Here is a 14,747-nt window from a genome sequence, read left to right as displayed (position 1 = left end):
AAAGTTCATGTGTTGTTTCTTTGCCCTTCCCTACACCATTCAAAACTTCCTGTCTAACAAAAGATGTTTTTTCATTGTTGTTATTTGTTTGTAAGCCCGTGTTATTTCTTTGCCTTGTATTAGGCTTTTTCTATGTAGCAATAAGGAAGGGCTTATAAGAATGATATCTCTTTTTCTATATCAGTCTCCATTTTCCAGTCTCTTGGTCTATCATAAATTGTCACTGAATTCATAATGAAGAAAAGTTCACTTATTAGGATTTTTAAACAAACTATGAATAACTTCCTCAATTTACGCATTACTCAAATCACAAATCAGCCCTATTGTTTGATTAACTATAGAAAGTGATGTTGCTAAATTATATCTTTCTCACTTCAGCAACATTATAATATTGGTTGAGATTGATGGCACATGAATTTGACCTTTTCAAGTCACTGAAAACTACAGTAACCAATATAATTCTTTTTTTCTTTCTTCTCCTAAAACAAACTGTTTGACTTGTAAATTATGGTGATAACAGCTGGCTGCCAATGAAGCCAACTATTAATTGTATGTTCCTAACAGTACTGCTTGTAAATCAATATGAGCAATGAATAGTTTAGTTATACCACCACAGACACCCTGTAGCCTGCAATAATTTACAGCTGCCGGACAACGAATCGCCATCAGGAATTTCTGTTGACATAACAAAAAACTCTGTAGTTTATTCTCAGTGCAGCCTCATTGTAAATCCCTTCTTGGGGAGAAATGCACAATGCAATGTAATTTGCCAAATTAATTGTAAAATATATTTGGCACAATGAAATGAAGAAAGTAAGGATTTTATTGTTTAACATAAAGTACATCTAATAGCCTAGTTTGGAAAAAAAATCTGCTTATCCAAACTTTATTCCATCAAACCATCTTTAACTGTCTTGTATTACTTTGTGTACATTTTTTTAAAACTCCATTATCCTTAGATAAAGTAAAAACAGAAATGGTACAATGTCAAGTAGCAAATGTAGAGCCTTCCTCTCGTTTTCTTAGCCTCATGACCATGTGCAAAACATTTTTAAGTTGATTGTTCTCCTATCCTTCTGTATACAGGACTTTTTTGGAAATAATGTTGACCTCTACAATGTCTAATCATATTCCTTTAAAAAATAAAAAACAAAAGGAGCAATAACCTTTATAGCTTCCCCTTAAGAAATGTTAAAATGCCCTTTGGGAATAAGCCTTAGAACACCAGCATTTCAGACTAAGAAATCCTTTATATTCTTAAAATGCTAAGTGCACCAAGGTGAGTTGAATCACCCACTGATTTCATATATTTCTTGGGAACTCCATCAATGAGAACACGTTCAAGCTCTGTCTATCCTTCATGGAATGTTAATGATATGCTTTTGCTGAATGCCCTATAGTGTTACATAATAAAAATGTGGAAGAGTGAGAGCCTCTCAAGTGGTCAATCCAGTTCAGTTTAGAGATCTGCTGAATTAATTAAAGTGTTACTAAACCCATAACAGTAAAATCAGCCTGTAGATGCAGTAAACCATGCTTGTTATACTCACTGTGGAACCTAAGGGATTAATCCTCTGCATTGTGTAAAATGCTGTTTGATCCTTTCTTCTCTGTTCCTCCCCCTTTTCAAGCAACCACCACTTATCTCCAGACTGAACTGTAGGCATGCACATGCTCAGTTTGGTATGTATTGCTAGAGAGGTTTTTATTTTCTTGGGAGAGTGCATGTGATCAGCACAGGGCCAATCAGCACTGTCCAGCTAGAGGTCAGGGGATTTGTATCCTCATAGAGCAGAAATAAAACTCCTCCTACAAGCTTTAGCTAGTGCTGGGCTGGACAAAGATAGAAGCCACAAGACTGCTCTAACTGCTGATGAGAAAAGGCATTTAGCAGTTTATATTTACTAAGATAATTGCGCTTCCATGTTCTGTGTACAGTGGGAGACCAGATATAGTGAATGCAGGGTTCTGGGTTTAGTAACACTTTAATTATCTAATATCATTTTTCATATCAGATCTCAAATATTATGTGCTTATTCTGGTACAAGTTGGACGACGCAATTGGTATCCATGCTGAGTTGCAGCTCTGCAAATTGTCAACAATAGAAAAATATTGTGCATATGCATTGCTTTCAGTGAAAAAACAGTATTAAACATAGATTTGGACTGAGATAAGTTATGCAGTAGACCACAGTCTTTGTGTCCCACTGCTAATCTGAAAGTACAGTCTGTAGGCAATATGTAATAATTTAAATATCATCGAAAGTGAAGAAAAATGCCCACAATAAATTATCAGTATAACAAGCAAAGACAGAACTGCATTATATATAAAATGTAATCTAAAACATACTTAACCAAAACCTGAATAAATGCTTACAGTATATACCTTAAAATGAACCTCAACTTTGTCCAAGCAAGGTAAAGGAGCAGTTTTTCAGTACCACCAGCTATATATACTAATCCTTCTCATGTCACTCCATTAGTCCATTTGGGATTGAATAGAGGAAGCTCTGTGTAAGTTCCAAATCATGACTATGAGTTTACACAAGGGACGAGGTCCCTCTTACCACCCCATGTGACAATGCTGAGGACCTAAGTGGCCAGTCATCAAAGGTGAAACACATGCACCTCATACCTGTATACCCAAAATACCCAGCTGAGCAGAAGAGTTGGGCTTTGAAGTGGACCTGTTGCTTTGTCCTGTGTGACCAAAGTACAGATTCACTTACTGTAAATGTAAAAAAAAAAGAATAATTATAGATAATTGAAATATGTACATACTGTCATATTTTCCTTGCCCAATTATTTGAAAAATCTAAGGCTAAATTCATATTTTTGCAGTCACCAAAATAAATGCCTAGCTGTGTGTAATTTGAAATAAACAGCTTTCCTTGTTCTTATGCTGAAAAGCGGGAGAACTTAGTCTCGGGAGCCATCACCAATAATGTAGCTTGATATAAACTTCTTGATTTGTTTTATGTTCCCATCTTTCTTATGTTTGTACAGATACTGTGCAAACAGGGCAGAATCTTGTGTTCCTAGGCTCCTTAGCAGTTTCTACACCACCAAAACCAGCTATTATTTAAGGAAAGCCATACCAGTTGTGGGGTTGGTTTGCTAGTCAATAAAATCTCACTGTGTTACCTAGCTTACAATTACATCTACCTTGGTGAGCTCTATGGCTTCCAAGGTCAACGTTCTGCTCACTGTCCACTGGAGGCAGAAGTTACTTAATAAGCTGACTTGCTGAATCAGGGTGATGAATTGCTCTATCTGGGAATGTATGTGCCACCTTCCAGGACTCTGCAGTATGGAACTTGTGTATAATTCCCAAGAAAGGTGGTACACCATTTAAAATTTTTTTTTTGCAGGTAAAACAATGAACGTATGCATTTCAACTATGTATTTTACAGTTCTCCTGGCGTTTTGCTATAAGTGCAGCTCTCCACATAGAAATAGAACTCATATGTGGGTTTTTGTTTTGTGTGGGTATGGGTTATAATCAGCTATGTGGAATGTGGGGAGTGGGGGTTGTGGGGTATTCTCTTGTGTAGCACAAAAAATGCTTCTATGCTGGCAAGAGCTGCAAGTCTACAACTAGTATTTTTGCATGCGCTTTACGCACATCTAAGTACGTAGCATGATCCCACAAGGCAAAATCTCACACTGAACACTGAAATTGAGCATGGTCCCTAGTGTCAGCCTGTTCACAAGGCCTATTTCAAGATATCAAGACAATCATGTAGAAGATCTTGCTGCATGTCAACTGTAAAATTGAAAGTAGCAGCTTTAAAGCCTTCCAGGATGTCTACATTAGACAGAAGTTAAACACTTCCCAAATAAAGAAGAAATAAGAGAGTGTGCGACAGACAGGCAAGGAAGCTATCTGATGGAGAATGGTAATTATCAGGGGAAAGTCGAACCAGGGGCAGCTAGAGAAATGGTGACACACTTTGAGGTCTGATGCATATCTGCCAGACACTGCTCGTCTTTTATTTCTATTGTGATTGATCTTGCCCTGATCTTTCAATTGTTGTTCATAGAACTACATAACGTTTCAAAGTGCTTCCTCTGGACCTGATCAGGGTGCACTGTCTAGTCACCCAGCCTCTTCATCTCTGCCGTGGCGTAAGTCAGCATGATTTTATTTTAAATCTTTACATTTTGTTGCATTTTTTTATTGTATTGGCACGGCAGAAGAGTCGTCAGCTGCAATGTTTATAATAATTTAAGAGATGATTTGCCTATTAGGAATTAATCTTTCATCTGTGGCTGGGCCCCATGTTGTGCTCTTTTGCTAGAACAGTGATTCTGATCTCAATTAGATTATGTCTCTCTCCTTTACCTCCCCATAAATCATTCCAGCAAACTGAAATTAACAGCTACTGGAGCGCATTAATAATCTGACACATACATTGGAAAATGCATTAACCGAAATCCTCCCATTGCTCTGACTGTTAAGCACATCATTTTGTTTATGAAATATAAACATTTCATGGTAGAGCTCGCACACATTTCTCTGGGCTCTGTGACAGCTAAAATGATTGCACACAATTGCCAGTCAGTCAAGCGCCCAAATAAAGTTTGTTTAAAGCCATGGTCCTGTGGTTCCTCCAATTTCTCCAGCATTCAAAAATGCACATTTTTTTGTTTGGAATGCCTATGAAAAATAAATGTTTTTATTTGTCCTACATACCAAATCAATTTATCATTTTATTTTCAAAGATCGCTAGCTGAGCAGACAAAATGGAAACAAGAATGTCAGAAAATGTCCTTGTCAGCTTTATACAGAGTTTTTTCTTTTTACAAAGAGTAAGTATCCAGGTATATCATACTTTTATATCTAAAATGTTTGTGTAAATCCTACAGGTGCAGAAGGTATGAGTAGTCATCTAGTGGGAGAGATTAATGTAAGAAAATAGATAAAGTGATTGACAGATAGATAGATAGATAGATAGATAGATACCTGTAAATTGATATTGATAATATTAAAAATAGTAGTTCTACACCTAATTTACCTAGTCTTCATCTAGCCTAAAAATGCAGCCCCGCTTCTCTGGCATTTGTCAACTACCTTTTATTTAGATGCTGCCATTGCTGACCTTTCCTTGAAAATGCTAGTTTTGTTGCTTTCATACTGTGCATACCTGTAATAATTTCTGAATTTTCTGATGTGCTTTTGTTTCCGGAATGATGATGCAAAATACTGCAACATGGGCATCCTCACAGGCAGTAAACTATCATTTTCAGCAGAAGGTCAGCAGTTTCTGCCCTTTCAATTTCACAGAGTACCTTTAAGTTTATACATTTTTAAACTAGTATTTTATGTAAAATTATTATATTACATGTACATTTGTTACATGGTTCATTCATGACACTAGTGTGAAAAAGTGGAAGAGCAAAAGATCCACTCCAGCACATGTTTGTATGAAAGGTGTCTACTGCTCCTCTGTCCTGTCTTGGAGCTGTCAAGTTCTTATCATATTGCATGTAAAGGATTCCAATAAAGGATTTCATCCACCACATTGCTGTTTGTGTGGCCAACCATTCTGTTTTTCCATTGCACTAGTGTGAAAGAGCACTATGGCCCAGTAGAGGCTGTCTGCATTTAGATGGTTTCTCTGTAATTGAATCTCCACAAGGCCCCATGTGAACAGAGCAGGTAGATATGGGTAGAGGTGAGTCATGTTACTATTGTCTTTCAAGACGGTTAGCTAAGAGAACTCTCTCCAATAGGACAGAGATGGAAAACAAATTTTCAGAGGTTGTAACCATTATCTACTCTATCCAAAACATAAAAAGGTTTGACTTTAAATATACTTTAAAATGTTTATTATGTACATAACACTATATATTTCCTTTAATGGTTGCATAACTGGGATCCCTAGTGGAAAGCTGTTGCAGCTCCAGTCCTCTAAAGATATAAGAAACCAATGCATGTCTGAACTCACCAGCATTCATCCATAACCAAAATATCAGTCTGCATGAGCTGTATCTTAAAAACATATTTAAACATATCTAATTTACTACAGCTCACCAGTATTTAGATGTGTTTACTGCATTTGTTTTCTTTCTTCGTGGTTTTTTTCACTGGTGGTCCTGCCGGTAACACACTTCCTTTTCTAGGCTGACAACATTTAATTAACTGTGCCTATGGAGAAGCAGCATTTTACTGTAGGGCAGGACTACATAATGCCTCCTCTAATCTCTTCTCTCCTTCATGGGGAAGATGTTTTTTTTGTCACAGAAAGGGCTTGGAAAATAATAAATGATAACAGACAACACATAGAAAAACAGCAGGAAGTTATCTGCTTGCAAGATTTCTGGAAGGATCAACAGGTTTTTGTTTCGCTTATGGAACAAATATAACAAACACTTTAAAAAGAATATTTAACAGTTGAATGAAAAGGAGCAAATTAAATAAATTAAATTTTAGGGCTTATATATACTCAGGGGTGTATTTACCACAAGGCAAACAAGGCATTTGCTTACGGTGGCATTTTTCAGGGGGGCTGCACCGCTCCCCAGAAGAAGGGACAGAAGAAGGGACACACTCGGCATGGGGACCAGGTGGGACCTAAGAGAGGCTGCGGGCTGCTTGACTTTGTATGCAGAGCCTGACTCTCATTCCAGGGGATGTCTGGAGCTGTGAAGGTGAGTGTCTTTCTCTCTCTCTCTCCCGCTGGGGGTGAGCCTGTGTATGGAGGGTGGTGGTAGTCGAAGGCTTTCTCGAGTGGGGGGGTGTTTGTTGGTGTCAGGCTCTCTCCGTGGGGGGAGTGGCCAATTTTTGTGTTGCCTAGGGCAGCACAAAACCTAAATACACCAATGTATATACTTTAAGAAGTCCATACAAGGGCCTATAATTGTTCATATGGGAACAATCAAACTCTTCAGAGCTAACGTGTTTGCAACAGACACTGAATTTATTGTGTAAGTAAAGAAATGGTAGATAGAGATGAAGAGCAATCAAGGAGAAAGACAGGAGTAAAAGAGAGAGTGAGAGAAAATTACGGAGAGAGAGAGGGAGAGAGAGAGAGAGAGAGAGAGAGAGATGATACTCAGAGAAGGAATGAGGGACAATCCTATAGATAAGAATGTAAATAGGTCAAGGAAGAGGTATGATAAACGATAACAGATATATAAGTATTAGCAGCCATTATTTGCACTTCCCACCAAGAAGGTCACTTTCCCACAAAGCTTTTTAAGTCTGTCAGTTTTAATGACTGTAATTCTCTGTTTCATCTGTCCATAGGGATCATCAGTGATTACCTCTGTCCTGTGCACACAGTAGCCAAGAAAGATAGCAAGCTATTTCCCTAGTTTGCCAATTTCAATGGATTCAGATATATTTTACCACGTAAAACAAACAGTGTAGCATGTGCTACATCCCCTATATTAGAAGAATATAAAACACAAACACACCCGGATACACCAAAATTTAACAGAAACAAACAAAAAAAAAATCAAGTTCTTATATTTGCCTGTATTTCTTTGAAAAAGATCAATTTACTCTAGAAGTAAGGAGAACATGATTTGATACAAACATTACCTAAAACCTACAATAAAACTTGGAACTGTAATTGCCATTACTCCATTATGCCTTTGTTTATTTGAATGGCAAAAATTCAAAACAGCCAAAAGTATTTAGGTGGACTGTAAGGATATAACAAGTTCAGATCATATGAAGACTTATCCTTATGTCCAGTTGATTAAGGCCCCATTCACACTTGCGAATGGGGCAGTTTGTGATTACCCATGGGAGACTGAGTGGGGATCCATAGGAATAGGTGCGGACAGAAAGCCCCATTGAAAGCAATTGGAGTCCAAATTAAAAACTGAAGCTTTGTTATTGGGCAGTCCCATGGTGGATGAGCAGACTTATCCTTTTTCTCAAAAACTAAAATCTATACTAACAAAGTGAAACGTGATTAAAAGGGACAATAGATCAAGATTTTCTGATCAACACAGGTAAAGGCAGGCTCCTTGTGGTACCTGCTGTAAGTCAGGACTTTTAATTTAGTAGTTTTAGATTGCAGATAGGTTTGCTTCAAGTTATTGTTCAAATACTTTTCTGGGACAAAGAGAACATATAATAAACTTAACTACCACAGACTGACTGATTATATTTTTTATGTGACAGTAAATTGGAAATTTCTATTCTGATTTCTAAATTTAAAATATATATCTGACAGCTCTTTCTTAAGTATAAGATTGGCCATTGGTGGGAAAATGTATCACTATAAAAGCGTGTGATAAATTTGCTCATCCTCAAATGTATCCCAATACCCTTAGAACCTGCGGTTCAGGTAAAGGATAAATATGAGATCATTTTAAACAGTACTGATATTTTCAAGCTTTCATAGTTCTTAAATATACAGAAATTCACAAAATAGTAATTCTGATTTACTTTTATAGTATATGTAATTTTCTTTTCTTCTGTGTAAATAGCTCCATGTTTACCTATTGTTCCAACTAAACTTACATTTTAAACCATTGAAAAATAAATAGATTAGAATAAATAACTAAATAAGCAAACAAATAAATAAACAATGCCTAAAACAAATAAATGAACATTTATGAAATGACAAAGGATCACGGAGCGCCATGGGATTTCCAAAGAGAAAACACAGCAATAGTTATCTTTTTTCAGACACTGTCTCTCATTGAAATCTTGGAGCAATACAGAGAATAGACAAGGAAGATCAGTGACTGCTTTGACTCAATCATTTGTGTCTGTACATTTGAGCTTCAGATATTGAAGCCTGTAAATAGCATGTATGAATGTATGAATAAAAATATTCATATGTAATATGCAATCTTTTCCTAATAGAAAATTTTTTTAAAATGTATTTTGAATTCCAACCATAATGAATAAAAAAATAAAATATGGACAAAACCACTATACATTTGCTTAAAATAGTAAAACACGTTTCCAGCACCAATTATGTAACTTTCAATGGCCCTAGTTACAATGATTTTGCATCTATTGCGTACCTTTAGATGTAATTTAGAAAATGTGACCTTTACTCACTCACTAAGACTAGATTACACGACCTGTTCCTTACACTTTCACTTTGGAACATTGACAGACAATGGCAATCAGAATTGAGACATTTATATTATGTGCATATGAGGGAAGAAGGTAAGATCCTGACAATACATTAAACTTTGTTTAATGGCCACAACAACACTAAAATTTTTAAGCAATGCATTTACCTTTTTAGAGCATATATTTTCATGGCCTGTATGTAAAAGATTGAATTTGTGTGCTTATATATGGTCCCTCTTCTACCTGAGCACACCATAGCCAAAAGAACACAGGAATAATTCAGCACCCACAATAAAAATGGGAGCTTTCAATGCTTTGCTCTGACAGTTGAACAGTAATTTTAACAGATTTCCATTGAAGCAAGAGTCTTATTTTTATTCTACTAAACTAAAATTTGTTTCACAAAACTGATGACAATCTGTCTATACATGTAATGTTGGTAAGTACAGAACTTACATTGACATTATGTTTTATAGTGTGCGATCTCCTTTCATCAAACATTAAACATCTTATGGCCATACAGTCTTTATACATACTTCGATCACTCCACACATTCTTTTATAAAAATGTAGAAAGCTTGCAAATCAATGTTTTTATATTCTGAACAAATGGAGATACTCAACAGAAGCCACATAACCACATCTACTATAGCCACAGATGGAGAGGGGGGAAGCATAGACTGTCACATGTCCCACATTAATGACTAATAAGAAAAAGCTAAATTTCTCTTAACTATAAGGCTTTGTAAATTGCCACTGTTATGCACTCTCAGGAGCAATGAGACAGTGAGGCTGATTTACTGAAGGAATACAACTTTCTCTCTTTAATTTGTGTTTTTGAATGCGTCTCCCATACAGTTTCCATATCACTGAAACAAAAGCCATTATTTTTCCATATCTTTCTTGCTGTTCAGTTCTCTACTATGGATTCAGATTGGACTGGAAAAGAGCACTGTCCGATTTCTGAGCAGTACAGTCCAGATCAGGGGCGGATTACAGGCTATTGACTTCTATGGGAACCATTTGTAAACCATACATGTCCTCAGTTGTGAACAGGCTAAAATCCTGACCTAATCTTGAACCCGATCTAATCCTGTCCTGAACCTGTTGTAAACCTGACCTGAACCGCTGAACAACTACTGTGTCAATTAGCTGTGAAACCTGAGTTTCAATCCGTATCGCACATGTGTGAGTCAGCTCTAATTCCAGGTTTAATTTAGCTTTGAATAGTTCATTTGAATCTGAAGCTGGAACCTTAAAGCTGGTCCACACAAACTGTTTACTTCACTAATACATGCACTTGCTATGAGCATGTATGAGCTGTATGTAGCATTAGCTACATACAGGATAACAATCTATGTTCTGACAGCAGGATGGAGACTTCCCTTCTCATTCCTGGAACAAAATTGAGTTGGGCTGAGCACTGTTCAACCATTCAGAAGAAGCTTTGTATTTTATAAATTATTACAAGGCTCCCTCAGATTGAAAGCGTGATGTCATGTGCTCACCTCTCCAACCCAGCCAGAAAAAGCCTGGTATTCATTAATAAAAATACAAGGCTTCCTTTGAATGGCTGAGCAACTCTCAGTCCAAATAAATATGGATTATTCTGAATAAAAGTTGACCTTTTCAAGAACCCCTGGTAATGTTTCTATATTATTCCTGAAATTAAGGCATTAAAAAAACACTCATTAGCTGTTTTATATGCATTTTGTAACTATTACCTAAGAGAAAAATGGCAGAAATATTTGGGCTGCTAACACTGACCTACTTCTGAAAATGCTAGTTGCTTGTCTGTAATGTTAATCCACTGGCTTCAGTATTTTCTGAGTCAATACTCAACAGGTATTTAGATCACAAAAGTCATAGATAAGTTAGAAGCTCTTTTCTGCTAAATTCTAAGGGTGAATAAAGTTATGTACTGAAGGTCAGTATGTTGGCAATATTGGATAACTTAACTTTTGCATAATTATCCTTTAAATTACTTCCCTATCCCAAGATGTTATACTTGCCTTTTTGCAGTCTTGGCACTGTGTGGCCAACCATGGAGAAGCTATCTATCACTGGGTCACACGATAGAAGTCCTCCCTGTAGGATTGAATTGGATTTTGTCCACAATGCACAGAAGAATATGGGACTGACCAGGAGCATTTTCAGTGGCAGCTGTGTGGTTCACCATGATCCATACAGCATGGATTGGCCATGAACATTGACAGGAAAGTGTAAGACCTTGGGGGTTGCTGGTGGGTAGGGGGAATCAGTTAAAGTATTATTGTACAAAAGCACAATTTTCCTTTAAGATAGGATATTATTATTCAAAATATTTTAATGCAAAAAAGACCTTGTATATGTCTCAAATCAAGCATTATAAAATATATTTATAACAAAGTCAAATATACAGTAATCCTATAAAAATACAATTTTAACCAGCAAACACTGAATTTGCATTTAAAGTTTATTTTTTAAACAATTCCTTTGTTTTCTGCTGATTTACTGTAAAAACTTAATTTTTTTTTTAATAAAGACATTTTTATTTGAGTTTTGACAATATATAATGTAATACATTATCTCGGTAATTGAAGCAGTATTAACATCTCAAATATGCTTTCATAACCAGAAAAAAAAGAAGCAATAAAACTTAATTTTAATAATAATGTTTAATTTCAACAATTTGATTGATTTAATAAAACAAATATTAGCTTGAAAACAGAGGATTCCAATTTTGATTTATTGTATTCATTTGTCACTCAATGTATTCTGATGTGAGCATAAATTGTAGGTATAGCATATAAAGTCGATGTCCATTTGCACAGCCCTGAACAGTGTCAACAGACCATCTTAAATAAATCAGTATAGGTAGCAGACCATTCCAGAGCTACTGTTTATATAAAATGTTCTTCTTTCCGTTCATTTATTTCAGCATTCATAAATAAAAACATGAGCCGGATCAGTCAATAAAACTATTTACCCTATTCCTTTAAATGGCCGCCTCTGACAGGCTAAGCACTAAAACGGCTAGGTTTATGATATTTAATATCTTCCACTAACATGGCCCCCATTTGGACAATCCTGTCTTTAACACCAGAATGGCAGTTATTTTACTGGAGGTGACAGACTGTGAGGTAAGGAGAGTAATTCAGACTATTACCCAGGTGAAGGCATGAAAGCTCAGTGATATATGAAGACCACTTAAATTCATTGTATCTTGTACATCACATCTTTGATAGATTATAGCTGCAGCATTAAAATGGAAATGGTTTCTCTGAGGCTTGACAGGGTCTGCTGTGACCTCTGACCTCCCTTAGAGGAATGTGGCTGACCGAATTATCAGTTAAGAGAAAAATCTACAGGGAATAGACTTGCAGTAATGGAGACTCTACCATGCATAAATAAATGTGCCATTTATCTTTCTATCTATCTATCTATCTATCTATCTATCTATCTATCTATAACTTTGCATGGTAAATATTGCACATAAGTGGTCTTGAGTTAACCTGTTTCCTCTGTTCCCAGGGAGCCGAGCTACAGTATGATTGAGCTTTAATATTGATTGAAAATTTGTTATTAGGAATAGTAGTCCTCTTGCCTGCTGCCTACTGATTTAATTTGGAAAACATTTAATTTTATGAAGCGGTAAATGATAGCAGCATGCTCCCTTGTGTTTGGGAGCAGCTGGCTCTTTAGCTCCTAGCTGCCACTGATCCCAGACGTCCCTTTTGCAATCATGTGCTCCCTTCCCCTTTGCTTAACAAGTTATTTCAATTTCCAAACGAGTGGCGAACAAGAGAGAGACAACATGCAAATTGAGATCGTAGGCACCATTCATACATGAAAATCCTCCCTCGGAATTCCCTTAACTCTCTCCCTGTTCCCCCCCCCAACCCTCGGCTGCATCTGTCATTAAAAACAGAGTCCTTGTTCTCATCAGATTGTTTTCACCAATGACCTGACACCACCATCTATAATTAATTACATCATTTACATTAGACTATTGACTAAACAAATACATAAATCATAGGCAGAGTCAATAGATTCAGACATATTTAATCATGTTCTAAATAATGATTACTGTTCCCATAATACAATAATTATTTTCAGCAGCTGACTTGAATTAATCTTCTGTCAGAGTGCCATTAAAAGGAGTGAGAAGTTATTTGACAGCATCCTTTTCTAATATTTTGCCTTTTCACACCACCTCCCACACCTTGCTTAAATTCAACTTCTTCCTTAATGCTGGTTTTGCTTTTCTATGTGGTTCTGTTACTTGAGTCTATTTTATTTTATAGCGCACATGCCACATATTTGCACATGCAGAAATGCGCAGCTGGCTCTACATTATGAAGTCAAAAGTATTTTGCATTCTCTCACTCTCTATGGCTGTCTCTCTGGATAGATGGACAGACAGATAGATAGATAGATAGATAGATAGATAGATAGATAGAGAGAGACAGACAGACAGACAGACAGATAGATAGATAGATAGATAGATAGATAGATAGATAGATAGATAGATAGATAGACAATTAAGAACATTGCATGAATAATTAAAATTGAACAAATAACATTGCCATTACTTTATTCTCAGAGAGTTTACAGAATTTTCCCTTATGGTTATTGTTCAATATAAATTGTGGAATACAGTATATGGCAGGGGTGGACTGACCATTTGGGTACTCGGGCACTGCCTGAGGGCCTGGGGTCAGTAGGGGGCTCCATGAGATGCCCCAGGTACCTTTCATAAGCTTTTTTGGGTGTGGTTTGAGTGTGGGCAAGGACACAGGGGCCCCATGATCCCCTATGGCCCGGGGGCCCCATGAGTTGTCAGTCCGCCCCTGGTATATGGTGAATCCTTTTGGGTAAATCTTAACCATTTAGTTTTTTTTGCATGGTTACATACCTTTTGAAGTAGTCTTTTACTCATTTAAGTCTGCTCTGTGCCACTTGTCAGTGCAGTTTCTAGGTGTGGGAGTCCTAAATTTGCCAGCACTGGTCCCTTCTTGTTGAGGTTATCCCTGCAGTCTTCTGGATCCTTAAATTAGTATTATTATACAGGATTTATATAGCGCCAACAGTTTGCTCAGCGCTTTACAATATCTTAGATTGTAAGCTCAGAGGAGCAGGGCCCTCCTAACCCTCTTGTATTGAACTGTATTGTTGCTGTATTGTCTCCCTTTATATCCCAATGTAGACCAAAATGGTTTGTAGATGTCACAAAACTAGAAGATAGAAGGCTTGGGACCAGAACAACACATGACTGTGGCGTAAAAGGGGCATGAGGTTGGTTTTTATTTTCTATGCTGGTGATTAGGTGAAGGAAGTGGGTGATAAAGGTGCATAGAGTGGATAGCAGAATGGAGAGTAATTATAAATTGCTCTTTTGTAGGCTATTTTGTCAGTCATTACAAAAGATCCCCAAACTGCCAGCTCAAAAGTTTAAAAAAAATGTTTAGCAGGGGAATGTTCTGCTCTTGATCTGAATGGTCTCCTTTTATTTCCCAGGGAAAAATTCCTTAAAGTGGTATGACAGGCAAAAAACAAACAAACCAATCTTTGTTTTTCTAAGTCCCCCCTGTAAATTATTTTTTACCTGTTGATCCTACATTTTTTAACTTCCTTTAACAGACTACACTGTGCAGCAAAATTAGTAGTTAGAGGGGTGAATAGGACAATTTGCAATGCATTTATGGGCAGATTGGTTA

The sequence above is a fragment of the Staurois parvus genome, unplaced genomic scaffold, assembly GCF_062004578.1.
Source record: "Staurois parvus isolate SC_StPar_1 unplaced genomic scaffold, SC_StPar_1.0 ptg000091l, whole genome shotgun sequence".
NCBI lineage: Eukaryota > Metazoa > Chordata > Amphibia > Anura > Ranidae > Staurois > Staurois parvus.
Note: the sequence above shows the minus strand (reverse complement) of the source record.